At 38.5% G+C, this 11568-nt stretch overlaps 1 long non-coding RNA gene across 1 annotated transcript; it reads right to left on the minus strand.

The window, feature by feature from the left end:
* Nucleotides 1–6705: 6705 nt before the first annotated feature.
* On the minus strand, nucleotides 6706–11153 carry LOC147747480 (uncharacterized). Its single transcript, XR_015308296.1, has 3 exons — nucleotides 9215–11153; nucleotides 8157–8246; nucleotides 6706–7091 (listed from the first exon to the last, which is right to left on the minus strand). It is a non-coding gene; the product is annotated as an uncharacterized LOC147747480 (long non-coding RNA).
* Nucleotides 11154–11568: the final 415 nt, after the last annotated feature.

Raw genomic sequence — 11568 nt, forward strand, 5'->3', positions numbered from 1 at the left:
CCGCATATGCTCCCGTGAGGCTCATACGAGCGAGACAACCCGCAGCATCAGGGCAGCCGCCGGAACTCTAAAAGAGAGGGCCCAGAAAAGCTCAGTGCACACAGTGCAAGACCAGTGGCGGCAGGAACGCTGCTAAGGCCTACATTGCACAGGATACTGCCACCTAGCGGTCAACTGTGGGTACCGCACCCCCATGGTTGCATCAAAATCACTTGTATCAGAGCACACTCTCAGCCTGTGACATCCTAGCGAGGGGCCTTTTGGACCGAAACTATCTGCCCTTCAGGAGATATTCCCCGGTCCATTTGGGTCGTATTTTACCGGCTGTTTACTCTTATCCTTGACGTGGGGCATTTTTCGGATTCCAAACTTTTATATCCAGGAGATCATTTCCGGTTATTTAAAATCGTCTTCTCAGCAAAGCTCAAGTTTTGACGTCCCTGCCCAGATGTAATCATAGTCTTGTGGCCAATCTTCTCTACATGTTCCCTCAGCCTCGCAGAGCCACAATTTAAAGTAGAGATTTTGCTGAACCACATTATATCATTTTCTACATCCAGAATAAAGTTATATGAGCAATAGATGGCTACCTGATGAAGGCGTGTATGCCGAAACGCGCGTTGTAGACATCTGCCGCACTGCCTGAATCAACGTTTTGTCTATCATCTGGATTTGTATATACTTATGTTGGCTGCCTAATTTAACTAATTTTTGGAAATGTTTATTCTTGAATCCTATATGCACAATTAAAATTCTGTAACAGTTATTGATTTATGAATTATGCAAAAAATAAATAAATAAATGTATCATGAGAATATCTTCTATATGTACACATTATTTGTATTAGGGTGCTCCTAGAATATATTTTCATATTTTATGTATAGAGAGGTATTTTTATTAATAAGTTCCGTTGCCATCTTCGCTAGCTATAATTTCCTTATACTAGTCTAGTTCCCTTTGTTATAGCTAGCTATTTCTATAGGGGTCCCTTGCTTCCTAAACAATCAAAATTAAGCTGCCCAGCCTGCCTGCTGTGCACCACACGGTGCGTCGAGGATACTTGGTAGTGACCTGCCAAACAGCGCCGCACCTGCAGTGTCAGCCGTCTGCTGAATCCCCAGCCTGCAGAAACGCGGAGGCTGTCCTGCACCCCCATGATCTAGATGCTGCACAAGAGGATAAACATTGCTGAAGCCTACATGCAGCGCCCCCAGTGGCCGCATGCCTGCACCGCTGCAGAGCCCAGCGCATCAGTGAGACTGTCCTGGACTCACAACACAGGTGGCTGCAGCGCCACCTAATGACTGCCCAGAATCTGCACCCAAGCGCCTCCAGAATTCATGCCCAGGCACTGCTGCCGACAAGAGGAAGAGCGCTAATACACACACACACACGTAAAACAGGGTAGTACCTCCTGTCACGGGCACCCATCCAGACAGAGCCCATGACAGCGGCTGTTGTCTTTTTGGGAAACCATACAGCACTGCAGTCACCCACAAGACAAAGGAAAAATAGAGACAAATGCAAGTGCCTAGTGCATCCTCGGGTAGCCACCTGCAGCCCCAGCCAGATGAGAAGTTACACACTGCAAGAATCCAGTCACATACTGAGTGAGATTGTACCCGCATCCAGGAGAGGAGACCACAAACCCCGTTCCCAGGCAAGACAAGCTGAAGAGACGGAGCACCATTCCCAGCGCAGGCTAGGGCGCTGCCTACAGTTTGAAGGGGAGTAACTCCAAACCCACACAGAGGAAAGAGCTACCAGGGGCCCAGAGCTTACCCACAGGAAGCACAAGAAGACGAGGTGCATTGCACGCTATCCCAGTGGCTGTCTGACGCCACCTCCAGTGAGGAAATCGCGCCACTTGCCCCTTGTGGTGAACGGACACTACCCCAAGCCACAACAGAGGCACACCAAGTACCAGAAAGAAAGCGTGCCAACAGAAGAGTACTCAACCCCACCTCAACTAACAGGCTAAACCAGGGATTCTACAGCTCTGCCCCGCCCCCGCTCAAAGGAAACCAACGGGAAACCAACTCTGCAACACGGCCCCATCATCACAAGTGGAATGCCAGTCTTAACTGCCCCCCCCCTCACTGAACTGTCCCCGTCAACAGCGCGAGAAAAGACTGGTGCAGAGCACGCACCACACGTGGCTGCCCAATGCCACCACCGGTGAAGAGATCTCATCTCCCGCTCCTACTGGTGAATAAAGCGGTACAAAATTGGGTCGTGATGGACCGGGGGAACATCCTTTACAACGCAACTTTTACAACGCACTACCATTACAACGCAACTTTTACACCTCAAGTGCTTTTACAACGCATATATTTACAACGCATGCTATTACAACGCAGATGTCATTACAACGCATGCTATTACATCGTAAGTAGGTTTTAAGTATAGTTTAATTTTTTTAATATTAAATAATTTATATTTATTTGTTAATTAATTTTAAGTATTAAATTAATTTTGTATATATATATATTTAAAGTTTTAATATATTATTAAAAATACAAAAAATACTCAAGTATTAATTTGAAAATGTGTAACTTATTTTTAATTAGTAATATTTTATGTAAATTAATACTAGAGTATTAAATATCAAATGTTTAATATGTTTTAATATACATTTTATTTGTAATATTTATTAAAAATTAATATTCTTGTAATTGTTTTAGTTTTATTATGTATAAAATATTTATTTATAATAAGAAATTACAATGAAGAATTACATAGAAAAAGAGTAATGAGTAAATTTAAATATATTAAAAATAGTCCTTTTTTAAGAAACGTATTACTCTTGTATTTATTCCAAAAAATAAAATGTCTTTTATAAGTTACATTTAATTAGTAATATTTAAAAATAGGTAATACTCATGTAAAAGTGTATGTTTTTAAAATTATTGTTATTTATTTTTATTACAAAATAATTCACTAGTTTTTTATTTTAAAAGAGTATTGTGAAAATTAATTATTAATACTTAGGTATTAAATTTAAACTTTAAATTAAATTTAAAGACTGTTAAATTTTAAGTTTTTAATATTAGTATTATTATTTTATTTTTCAAAAAATCTATTGTTAAATAAATAAATAGGTATGGTCTGTAAAATTAATAAATATATATTTAAATATATTTTTAGAATGTAGTAAAAAATATGTTTACATTAATGAATTAATAAATATTAAATTTAAATAATGTTTATTTACATTTTTTTTAAATAGTTCATTAATAAAATTGAAAAAATAAAAAATTTATAAAATATTTATTATTGTTTAAAAACATTTTTATAATTTATAATATTTTTAAAGTGAAAGTAATATATGCTTAAATATTAATTTTAGAAATTTTCCCACGCTTTTACATTGTATTCAATGGAGAGTTTTGTCATTTATTTATTTCCACAGTTGAAGATTAGAGTCCCGCGGAACTACTTTGCAAGCTGTAAAAAAGGTACTTGGGACAAGTTTTTGCAGGATTTGGCATCAGTGTAGAGGTAAGTTACATTTATTAATATTTTCAATGTTATTACATTTAATATAAACATACATTAGCAAAAATTACATTAATGAAAACAATTACTCGTTATTATTATTATATTTTTTATTGAAAAAATCATTAAAAAATAAACAACTTTTTATTTGTAATTATCATATTTTTTAAACATTTTGTAATGTAAAGAAAAATAATAAAAATAATGTATATTATTAATACAAAAATAAATACAAATAGTCCTTTCTTTATCTTTGTAGCTGCTGATGACGTCGTCGCGTAAACGTGTCTTCAAGCGGCCATTTTGAAGAGCGTCGAAGCTGGAAGCAGCAGGAAGCTGATCTGCGCTCAGGTAGGAAACGTTTAATACTTAATATATTACAATTTAATGTAATTTAGGAAATATATATTGTAAAGAAAGGATAAGGAGAGGTTGCAAATGTAATTGTTTTGTATGTAATGTTATTTCAGCATGTCGCCGATCATGTTACTGTAGTATGTCTTTGTCGGGTTGCTTAAAAAAATAGGGAAATGTAAATTAAATATGATACATGTTAATGGGAGAATTTTTATTGTTTCAAAAAAGTAATAATGTGAACTGCATTGAAAATTTTAATCGCAAAGTGCCGGAAATTTATATAATGTGAAAACGTGAAGATCTCGTTTCGAATTTTGATGGTTTGGTTGCTTTTTGATTACTTTGGTCTGTTGCTACGTGAATATATAATTGTTTACAGGATGCAGTGGGGAAAGTTATGGATTTATGAGTAGATTGTTTGCTTTTTGGATGTTGAATTTTTGGTCTATGGATTTCTTTCAGCATGTTTACGTACTTTGATAAACATATGCTGCATGGTGTTTGAATGAAAAGGTTTTTAGAGTATTTTCCATTACTATCAGGATGATTATGGACGAAAAAAAATCATACATGTTTCAATTTGTAAAAAAATGGATTTCGAGGAGTTTTTTTTTTTCGAAAGGAAATGGATGATTGAATCCTTTAATGATGGTTTTGTATAAAGTTTGGATTTCGTGGAGTATGGATGGTATTCAACATGTACATGCTTGTTGTAATTCTTAAAAAAATTGACTTGGAAACAACCAGGATTTCAAAGCATTTTGATTGTTAATAGAATGTACTAGAACTTTAAAAACCTTTTCAGACGGATTTAGGGGGAAAAACAATTTCTGGGAGTATGGATGATCTTTAGGATGAATTTTGATTTTGTAGACCAGGCCACATTGTTTACCATCAAACGTGGATTTCGTTGATTTTGGATTACTTTGGATGGTGTTATTTATTATTTTTTTTCCGTGCACTTTGGATTTTTTAAGATAATGCATCTGTATTTTTGAAAATGCTCAAATTTGATTATGGAAAAAATAGGTTTATTTGCTATGTGGATTTCTGCTTTTTTTGTTTTGGATATTTGTTTCTATCTTTCTAATGGATTACTTTTGGAGAAAGAAGAGGAATAAAAAAAAAGACAACTAAAGGTAAGCTCACCTGACTTTTTATTTGAAAAAATAATTTAGTAAAAAAAAAGCCAATTGAATTGATTTAGGTAGAAGCAGGAAAGTAAGGTGTAGAATAAACTTAGAAATGTAGTATGTTAGCAACATTATCTAGGTAGTCTAAAGCCACACACAACCTAAACTGTTGTAATATTGCCAATAGTCTCTCAGACATTTTCTTTGATTTTTTTGAAATGTGTGGGTTTAGACTACCAGTTAATGTTTGAGAGATTCTCATTTCTTGGTAACTTTGCTCCTTCTTCAAAGTTTCCAAAAATGAGTAGAAGTTAGGGTGTGGTTTGCCAATTGTATGGATGAAGGAGTTATGCCATCCCTCTATGGCATTGTTTGTTTTGCCTTCTCCTTCTAAGCAGCTCGTGTAGCAGTTCCACCACTCCACATGGAAACATGGCTTCCTCCTGCGACCCGATCTGCTTAGATGTCCAATCCATGTGTCCTCAAAATAATTTAATAAGGGTGCCAAGTTGTCTTCATTTTCATTAAATAATCAGATTCTGTAATAGCTGTATAGTACTCATCTACACTTTCAGGAGGGACAAAACAAAGAGCGGTAAGTGAGTATTCTGCAACCAGGGATTTTTTTTGAAATTTATGCCAGAATGCCTGGGAAAAATGGAAAAAACATCCTTGAATTTGGGTATCCGTGTACGTTTTAGTGATCACATTGATCATAGCCAATTCAAAATCAATAATTATCTTCCTAGGACTTTTGTTGGATGTTTTGCTTTTAATCACTGATAAAAACTCAGTGTAGGTTGCTGATTGCTTATCTGGTAGCAAACTATATACTAATGGAATTACATTATGGTTAATCTTTGCGTGAATAGTGTAAATTTGGGTGAAAGGATGGGGTGTACTTTTAAACGTCCCATCTATCATCGAAATTTCACTATTTTCTAACTTAACAAGGTTGCGGGGTGTACTAAAGATAAGAATACGTTTATGAGGGTTTTGGTTGTCGTGCAGGAGGAAAGGTTCGTTAGAAAAAGATATAGGGCCAGATGTAGGTAAATCTAAAGGGTGGATATGTAGGTATTTCCAGATGTGGAAATACAGAATCTGTAACAATCGGTATTTACCGATTCTGTAAATACAGAATCGGTATTTCCCATTGATTCCTGTGGGCTTTGAAGCCCATAGGAATCAATGGGAAATACCGACTCTGTATTTACAGAATCGGTAAATACCGAATTTTGCAAGGGTGCAGGGGGTGTCACTTTGACACCCTCTGGCACCCCACAAATAGGCATGTGCGCCATGTGGCACACAGACATGCCCTAAGGGCATGTCTGTCTGTCACATGGCTAGGTGTGCATGCACACATGTGCATGCACACCTGAATTCGGTATTTTACCACACAATAGGATTGTGTGGTAAAATACCGATTTTGTAGGGCCTTTGGGACTCAGAAGAGTCCCACCTACATCTGAGATTTACCGAATCGGTAAAAATACCGATTCGGTATTATACGGAATTAGTAAATTTATCGAATCGGTAAATTTACCGATTCTGTAAAATTGTGCCCCTACATGCCAATCCTTGAATACCGGTCGGTAACGGCCGAAAATACCGATTTTCGGCCGTTACCGACCGACCTACATCGGGCCCAAAGTGAGTTCATTAGGGATTTTAATGTCAGAAAAAGTATGAGGAATTGAAGTCTGGGTGTTACTTGCCTGCTTTTGTCTTTGTATAATTCTTCTCAAATTGGGTGTAATAGGAATACTACTAGCAACATGACTAGGAACATGCTGTGCAACCTCTCATAATATTGATCCAGTAGTGTCATTGGAGGTGCTTGCAATGTCTTTCATTTCGTTTAAGGTTTACTTCAATCTCCATTGCAGAGGCAGAGTGGTTATGTTTTGTTGTTTTAATAATGATATCATCAAGGGTAACCTCTCTGCCGCTGCAATGGGATGAGAAGTATTGCACGCACCTCCAATGTCTACCTGGTTCACTTATCCTTTCTTTACAATATATATACCCTGAATGTTTCAATAAACGGTTTCCTTTTCTAGATTTTATGTATGTTGCTGTTTCCTGAGTTGACATTTTCTGTGAAAAAAGAGGCTTATTTTAGAATGTATATTTTATACACTTAATAAGTAAGTACACTATTCTATACTTTCTCTAGTGCTGTAGCTTTCTGGAGTTTCAATAGTAAATACTGCCCCTACACTATCCCACACTTTCCCTACTGTTGGACCTTCCTTGAGTTAGAATAGGTAATTATGCCCCTACACTATTTCACACTTTCACTACTGCTGTATCTTGCTGGAGTTAGAATAGTAATTTTAGACACTACATTATCCATCATGTTTCCTACTGCTGCACTTTCTTGGAGTTAGAATAGTAAATCCTCACCCTACACTATCCCACACTTTCCCTACTGCTGCACCTTTCTAGAGTTAGAATAGTAAATATTGCCCCTACACTATCCATCATTTTATTTACTGCTGCAAATTTCTGAAGTTAGAAGAGTACATCCTGCTCCTACACTATCCTACACTTTCCCTACTGCTGCACCTTTCTGTAGTTAGAATAGTAAATGTTGCCCCTACACTATCCATCATTTTATTTACTGCTGCAAATTTCTGAAGTTACAATAGTACATCCTGCCCCTACACTATCCCTCACTTTCCCTACTCCGGCACCTTACTGGAGTATAGTAAATATTGCCCCAACATTATCCATCACTTTCTCTACTGCTGCATCTTCCTGGAGTTAGAATAGTAAATCCTGCCCCTACACTATCCCACACTTTCCCTACTACTGCACCTTTATGGAGTTAGAATAGTAAATATTGCCCCTACACTATCCATCACTTTCCCTACTGCTGCACCTTCCTGGAGTTAGAATAGTAAATCCTGCCCCTACACTATCCCACACTTTCTCTACTACTGCACCTTCCTGGAGTTAGAATAGTAAATTTTGCCAAAACACTATTCATCATTTTCCCTACTGCTGCACCTTATTGCTTCAATTTCCTGGAGTTAGATTAGTATATGTTGCTTTTACACTATCCTACATTTTCTATACTGCAGCATTTTATAAAAGTATCAATACTCAAGTACTACTATTTATTTATGTTTATTTGCTAGAAATGTTCATTTGAATTACCTTCTTTGACTTGGTTATTTTTCCTTGTTCGGTTTCTTGATGTCTTGGGTTCTCTCTTTGCTTCGGTTTTTGTTAGAGTTGTTTTTTAATCTGAAAGTAGATAAAAGTATGTTAATGTGATTTTTTGTTTCAATGTTTTTTAAACAAAGATAATTGTCTGCATTTCTGTGCAAAAACTTAATTTTGCTTTAATGTAACCATACATTTTCTCACACTTTACCTACTGCTACACGTTCCCGAAGTTAGAATAGTAAATCCTGCCCTTACACAATCCTACACTTTTCTTACTGCTACACCTTCTTTGAGTTAGAATAGGAAATAGTGCCCCTACACTATCCATCACTTTTCCTACTGCTGCACCTTCCTGGAGTTAGAATAGTAAATCATACCCCTACACTATCCCACACTTTCCCTACTCCTGCACCTTCACGGAGTTAGAATAGTAAATATTGCCCCTACACTATCCATCACTTTCCCTACTGCTGCACATTCCTAGAGTTAGAATAGTAAATCCTGCCCCTACGCTATCCCACACTTTCCCTACTACTGAACTTTCCTGGAGGTAGAATAGTAAATATTGCTCCTACACTATCCATCACTTTCCCTACTGCTGCACCTTCCTAGAGTTAGAATAGTAAATCCTGCCCCTACACTATTCCACACTTTCCCTACTACTGCACCTTTATGGAGTTAGAATAGTAAATATTGCTCCTACATTATCCATCACTTTCCCTACTGCTGCACCTTCCTGGAGTTAGAATAGTAAATCCTGCCCCTACACTATCCCACACTTTCTCTACTACTGCACCTTCCTGGAGTTAGAATAGAAAATCCATCACTTTCCCTACTGCTGCTCATTATTGGAGTTATAATACGTAATCCTGCCCCTTTACTATCCCACATTTTATCTACTGCTTCAATTTCCTGGAGTTAGATTAGTATATCTTGATTTTACACTATCCTTCATTTTCCATACTGCAGCAACTTTTAAAAAGTATTAATACTCAAGTACTTCCATTTATTTATGTTTCTTTTCTAGGAATGTTCATTTGAATTACCTTCTTTGACTTGGTTATTTTTCCTTGTTCGGTTTCTTGATGTCTTGGGTTTTCTCTTTGCTTCGGTTTTTCTTAAAGTTATTTCTGAATCTGAAAGTAGATAAAAGTATGTTAATGTGATTTTTTGTTTCAATGTTTTTTAAACAAAGAAAATTGTCTGCATTTCTGTGCAAAAACTTGATTTTGCTTTAATGTACACATTCTAGTGTTCCGCAGGAAGATAGACTTCCAGCCACTCCCTTGAGGGCTGGACGCACTGCACCCCCACACCCATCCATCACAGGTGTCACGAGTGACGTGGCTCAGCTAATATTAAGGCCCGGGTGCACGTTCTTGTGGCCAGTTACTGATGTACATTCCTGAGTGTCTGTGTCTATCTTTTACGCCATGTGGGCCTGAGGCCCAACACCACAAGAGGCAGGAAACCCAAAAGTTCTGTGTTTTACCAACCATGCACTGCCCTCCGGCACTCCTTGAATACACTTCTCTTGAGCTTCTCTTGAGCAGAAAGGGCTCACAGATAGTCCACAAGCCGCAACCGACCTGGTCAAGCCGCCTCCGTGGGACCCCAGGCTCACACTCCACAACCACCCGTAATGGTGGACGCGCTCGGTACACACCGATCCGTGTGGTTGTCACCAGTTAACGCCAGTTATTGTTATTTGGAGCTGCTGGGCAATGGTAGGCAGGTTCTGCTTGGAGGACAGGTCGAATCTGAGTCAGAGTCAGAGTCAGATTTTGGAAGGCTGGAGGGGGAAGACCGGGTATTGCTCCATGCAGCCACTGCCCCGGGTGTTACCGTATACGTTATAGTGGATCTGTCCCACACTTATAGAGTACTTGTATTCATGCAGTTTATGAGACCTACATGGCACTCATGTGGAGGAGTTAAGATTGACATTCTAGACATTTTACATGGTGCTGGTACCCAGAAGGATAGAGCTACTGTGAATGGATGAAGTTACAAGTGCTGGAGTTGTGCTTTGACAGGTTGCCTCTACTATAGTTTCTCTTCCATATTTGGAGGAGGTCGAGCATATTACTGAACATAAGAAGGCTATGTCTGAAGACGAAACCCACTGCTGATAGTTTCATGCATGGCGTTTATCTGAAGGCTGCCCCACCACGGGGAACATCCTTTACAACGCAACTTTTACCACGCAGTGCCTTTACGACGCAACTTTAACAACGCAAACCATTACAACGCATTGCGCTGGGGGGGCGCTCTAAGATAGGGAATAGGTTTAATGTACTATCCAACACCATCCCTACTATCCACGGGGACTAGAGTTGGAATAGTAATTTAAACTATTCACTATCCAGTGCCTCAAAGTACTATGCGTTGTAAAGGCATGCATTGTAAAAACCGCGTTGTAAAGGCATGCGTGGTAAAAGCATGCGTTGTAACGTCATACATCCCCCCACCACCGCCCCAATTCACAGATATTCACATGCGACATTCTTACTATGAATATGATGTGCTCCCCTTGCTGCTGTGGTAACTAACTGAAGTCTACCCTATGGAACTCAACGCAGTCGCAACCGATGCTGCCTGGTGCAAAGCTCAGTTTATTCTGTCATGGAGCTGTTTGGAGATCACTAAGATACCTCACCATCCACCTGTCATTATCCCACATGTAGAAAATGTATGGCGCACTGTTCTCCCTCGAAGGAGTCCGGTTGAAGAGACTCTTCAACCGGACTCCTTCGAGGACACGCCGAAAACACTTTACCCGAATTTTTTCCCGAGATCAGTGCGGTGAATAATACGCCCCTACAGAATTGTACAGGGCCCCCGAAGAAGGGCTTAGCCCGAAATGCATTGGGCCAATGAGTTGAACATTTATAAATCATGAGACGAATCATGAAATGAAATTGAAATGAACAAGTAAAGAAGATTTCTTGAGTTCATTTATACGCTTTTGAATCTTTATTGAACATTTGGTATCGAGTGCTCTGGGGAGACACTTTTCTCGAGAGAACAGTGCGTCATACATTTTCTCCAAACCCAAGTACAGAGGGTTCAACCCCACGGGCACCACCCACCTAATAAGAACTTTTCGAATACACTCAGATTACTCAAGGAGTGCGTATCCCAACTACCAGATTTGGATTGGCAAATTATCCCACATGTAGGCACCCCTCCCCTCAAGGCTGGCCTAATGATGACAGCAGGTAAATCCTCACCACTTCCACCTCAAAGCAGCACCCACATTTACTAACACGTCTCACATGGCTATTATATATCACCAAAGGATTTTTCCGTAATATATTAATCCAAATACACATGTCATCAACGCAAAATATCGTACCCGTGACTCAATGCAAACGTATATGGAATTTACTTACACTAA

The sequence above is a fragment of the Lissotriton vulgaris genome, chromosome 1_1, assembly GCF_964263255.1.
Source record: "Lissotriton vulgaris chromosome 1_1, aLisVul1.2, whole genome shotgun sequence".
Classification (NCBI taxonomy): Eukaryota; Metazoa; Chordata; class Amphibia; order Caudata; family Salamandridae; genus Lissotriton; species Lissotriton vulgaris.